This window comes from Chinchilla lanigera, unplaced genomic scaffold (assembly GCF_000276665.1).
Source record: "Chinchilla lanigera isolate Chin_1 unplaced genomic scaffold, ChiLan1.0 scaffold00007, whole genome shotgun sequence".
In the NCBI taxonomy this organism is placed as follows: Eukaryota; Metazoa; Chordata; class Mammalia; order Rodentia; family Chinchillidae; genus Chinchilla; species Chinchilla lanigera.
This window is the reverse complement of record NW_004955408.1, coordinates 3,894,947-3,899,323: the sequence shown is the minus strand read 5'-3', so window position 1 is coordinate 3,899,323 and position 4,377 is coordinate 3,894,947. Positions and strand designations below refer to the sequence as shown.

At 58.8% G+C, this 4,377-nt stretch overlaps 1 pseudogene; it reads right to left on the bottom strand.

Annotated features, from left to right (window-relative positions):
* Nucleotides 1-3,612: 3,612 nt before the first annotated feature.
* LOC106147195 overlaps nucleotides 3,613-4,377 on the bottom strand; it is a 5,463-nt pseudogene continuing 4,698 nt past the window's right edge.

Here is a 4,377-nt window from a genome sequence, read left to right as displayed (position 1 = left end):
CCCTCCGGAGCCAGGAAGTGATGCTCAGAGTGAGGACCAGAGCTCCCCCAAAGTGAACTGAAGCCATTCTCAGTGCCAACAAGGTCCTTAACCCCTTTGGAGGATGAAAACAGCTGAGTTCATCAGGAGAGCCAGCACGACAAGCTCCTCCAAGAGAACCACCAGCTCCTTACAGCTTCTCTCAGCTTCCAACAGCTTCCCAACAGCTTCTACCAGCTCCCAACAGCCTTTCTCAGTTCCCAACAGCCTTTTTTCTTCTCCTCCAGTTCTGCCTCTTTTGCTGCTGGCAACAACCCTCAGGTGGGCCTCCCACTCCCAGCACCACGCTGGTTAAGTTCAGCTGGATGTTATAAGTTGACCACCAGTTGTCAGTCCACTACAGGTGATCTCAGACGTGTGTTCTGTCTGCCAGGTTACCCTGCAGGCTACCCACAGAGGTGTGAGGCAGAGATGCCTGCGGTAGACCAGCTGTCTCCACCGCAGCTGCTTCCTGGGCTGCACGGAAGGGCAATTTGCAGGTGAAAAGGGAATGCGCAAACCCATTTGCAGCTGAAAGGGAGCTGCCCAAGTTTGCTGGCTTTTTTTTTTTTTTTTTTTTTTTGAGACAGGGTCTCACTATGCAATTCAGGCTGGCCTTGAACCCAGCAATCCTTCTGCCTCAGCCTCCCAAGTGTGGTTTGCTGTTTTGAGAGAAGAAAAAAAGTAAATAAACAGGGCTTGTCTTCTGAAGCTGCAATTTCTCTTTAAAAGTATAATTTTTGGGCCAGGGATATAGCTCAGCTGTGCAATTTGATTCCCAGTACCCCCCCCCAAAAAAAAAAAGTAAAAAAAAATTTTTTTGAGACAGGGTCTCACTATGCAGTTTACTCTGGACTTGAGCTCACTTTGTAGCTCAGGCTGGTCTCGAACTCACAACGATCCTCCTGCCTCGGCCTCCCAAGTGCTGGGATTACATGTGTGTGGTACCATGCCCTGCGAAGAAAGTAAAATTGTAAATTCTGGATTTCCTGGTCTCCTTTCTACCTAGTTTTATTTCTCTGTCCTACCTAACCCCCCTCCCCAGACTTTGGTCCCTTTTTTTTTTTTTTTTTTTTGGTATCGGGAATTGAACTCATGACCTCAGGCTTGCCAGGCAAGTGTTTATGCCGCTGAGCTACATCACCACCCCCCCCACCCCCCGGTCCTTTATTCTTAAGGGGTTAGAGTCAGAGGGTTGCAGAAAGCTGATGTTCCATCTTCAGTAACTCTTTCAGGCTGAGGAGGAGCGTTGATCCTGCCTAGCCAGGGACCAAAAGTCTCCCTGACTGATCTAAAGGAGGCACAGGAATTAGGTCCTCTCTTTTGGGGAAGCACCATTTTCTGACAGTCTGAAAAAGAGGGCAAGGCCACAGGAGACCCCGGCATACACCGCCAGTGAAGCATCAGTTCCTGAGAGTGAGTGGCACTCTGAGGGCTGGGAGAAGACCACCTCTACCTAGTGCCAACCTGGCGTGCCACCTGCTTCTGAGACAGTCACAGAGAGCTTCGGAAGCCCAGGTCAGGGCCCCAGTGGTCCTCTGAAACACTCTCAGTGCAGCACTCTCAGGTGCTGGCTATCAGATATGGTGACGTGCTCACTGCGTGTGGCTTATCCCCTGTGTGACACTAGTTTATCACCTGTCACCTGGACAGAGGGCAATTATGCTTTCTCCAGGGTCATCCAGGCAAGAAGGTCTGTGATGACCTTTCACTCCTGCAGGTGAAGCACTCCGTGGACAGACATCTTCTGAGGGCTGACAGGTCAAGAAAGGACTGGAACATCGTACGCCTGGCCGAGGTCCCACCTAAACTGAAGCCGGCCTTCTGGAGAGGAGAAGGACCACCTGCCTGGCACTTAATCACCCTGCCCCTTGCTCTGCCACTCAGTTCCCGGTCACAGCAGAACTTTAAGGGGCCACACAGCTGACTGTGGTGATGGAAAGGGGTGCAGAGGTCTCCTCCGCAGGGACAAAAACAGGCAGAAACAAACCCAGTGCTGCTCAGGGAGGCCGCCGAATCCTTCATCGTCTCCCACTGCAGCACGTCTGCGAAACGGTCCCACTGCTGAGACCATCTTCAGGGGAAAATGTGTACACTGCTGAATCCACCATCTGCCCATCCATCTGCCCATCCATCCGTCCATCCATCCATCCATCCATCCGTCCATCCATCCATCCATCCATCCACACTGTGCTGGTTGACGTAAGGCACTTCCTGCCTGCCCAGCAAGGCTGGCTCCTGAAGTTCCGGCAGTGAACCCACACGACTGCTGGGCCTTCGGCCTCTTGCCCTCTTTCCTTCCACGAACGCACCTAGGACCCAGGTATTGCTGCGTCTGAGCCTTGAAGACACACTGCTGTTGGTGTTTTCCAGTTTTAGCCCCATCTGCTGTTTCCGAGAAGTGACCTCCGGCTACACAGACACCCTGAGGACCAGGTCTTCTCCCAGTTCCAATTTATGAGCCTGGACTGGAGCCGGGCTCCCTCACTCGAGAGACCGGGCAGGGATCCGCACCCATGGGTCCAGCCCTGGGCCATGCGAGAAGCCCAAGCTTTACCCATGTGGTCTGGGGCCTCGCTCACTGTCCTGAACCTCATTTTCAGGACAGCCCCTGGAGACGGGATTCCCGGCTGAGTCACCAGTCACCAGGGGCTGTGCTCATGGCACGAGCTCCATTCTTGCAGCTTCTGGAGTTTCCCTGGCAGCCACCCTGGTCCTGAGCCTGGGCTGGAGAAAGATGCTGAGGGCCTGCTAGCCTGTTCCTCCCCAGGGAGGTGGCTACGGCCGCTACCCCCTCCCCCTCTGGACTGGGAAAAGGTGGCTGGCTTTGATTTGTGACTTTCTAAGAGCCACAGTCTCAGGGCCCAAGGAGCGAGATCCCTGCCACACATCTGCAGCTTCAAAGGCGAGAATTTGGGAAACCTGAGCTCTGCAGGTGGCACTGTCCACCTTGGCCCCAGGTACCGCTAGGCTGGAGAGGTGAGGAGGGTCCTGGATCTGCCTTCCCATCCTGGATCCCTTGCTGCCTGGTCACCGCCCCCAGCACGCAAGCATCCCTGGCCTGCACTGCAAGCCCTGGGGAGGGAAGGAAGTGGCCGGCCCCACAGCTAACATTCTTGCGAGATGATTTCACCTTCCACTTCCAGAACCTCCTCCCAAGGGGCCTGAGGTCTCTCCCACAGCGGGGTCCTCCTCCATCTCGGGTCATCCACGGGCTCTGACTGAGCCGGGGAGCAGGGGATGGGACCGGAAAAACCCCGCGGGAGCCTGGGGCTGAGCACATGGCTCCGCAGAGGCCTCAGACTCACTCCATTCCTCGATTTATTAAAGACATCGACAGTCCCTCCTTGTGGTTAGCTCCTTCTAGACAAGGGCCCAGCGGGCAGGCCTGCACAGATAAGCTCACACTCCCCAGGGGCTCCGGGTCAGACGGGGACATCTTCCAATAAACAACCAAAACGCAGACACCAGGAGGTAGCTGCAAGGCGCGGAGCTCATCGCACGACGTCCACATGCGAGGACGACGGTAGAGCCGGGAGCTCGGCCCTCAGAGCACGCCGGGTCGCAGGCCCTCCTCTCCCGCGGGTACGTGCCCCAAGCCCGGGGCCGGTCCCCCGTCCTCTCCAGGCCCCCCTGTGAGTGCCTCCCTCACAGCCCCCTCTGGTGAACCCCAGAATCGGAGAGGGCCGGGGCAGGTGCGCTAAAGTGGGGCTTTTGGGAGCTAGTCTTCCCCGGCTCCCGTGGGAACTTCCAGAGCGCCGCCGCCCTCGAGGGACCCTGGACGCCCGCCCGTCCCCGCCCCCCGCGGCGAGCGACCTCAGCGCCGCGGCGCGGTTCCCGGAAACTCCTCGATTTCCCTGTGGCCTCCGCTTTTGCAAGAAACCGAAACCCAAGCCCCGCCCCTCCGGCGCGGCCTCGCGGGACCCGGGGCTGCTCCGAAGCGGTGCCGGGAGCCGCGCCCCTTCGCGACTGCGACCGTCCGAGGTCAGGGTCGGGGGCTCGGACCCCAGGGGCTGCAGCTGCCAGCGGCGCCCCCTCCCGCGCCTCCTTCGCGGCCCAGGCTGCGAGGCACCCCGCGCGGGAGCGCGTCCGCGGGCTCCGGCCAAACAGGCGCGCGGCGGGGAGTGGGAGGGGAGGGGCTGCAGGACGTTCACGGAGAACTCTGCCCCTGCCCACCCAGTGCCGCTGCTTCAGGGGTCGGGGTGTAGTGGGCACAGAGAGGTTTAGCAACGGGCCCGAGGGCACACAGCCTGTGGCTGCAGCCAGCTGCACGCGCAAGCTCGGGCCGTGGCGGAGGCTGGGCGCGGCGGCGGAGGACGCCCAGGCCACCTGCAAGGCCGACGCGGCGGGCACAGCCCC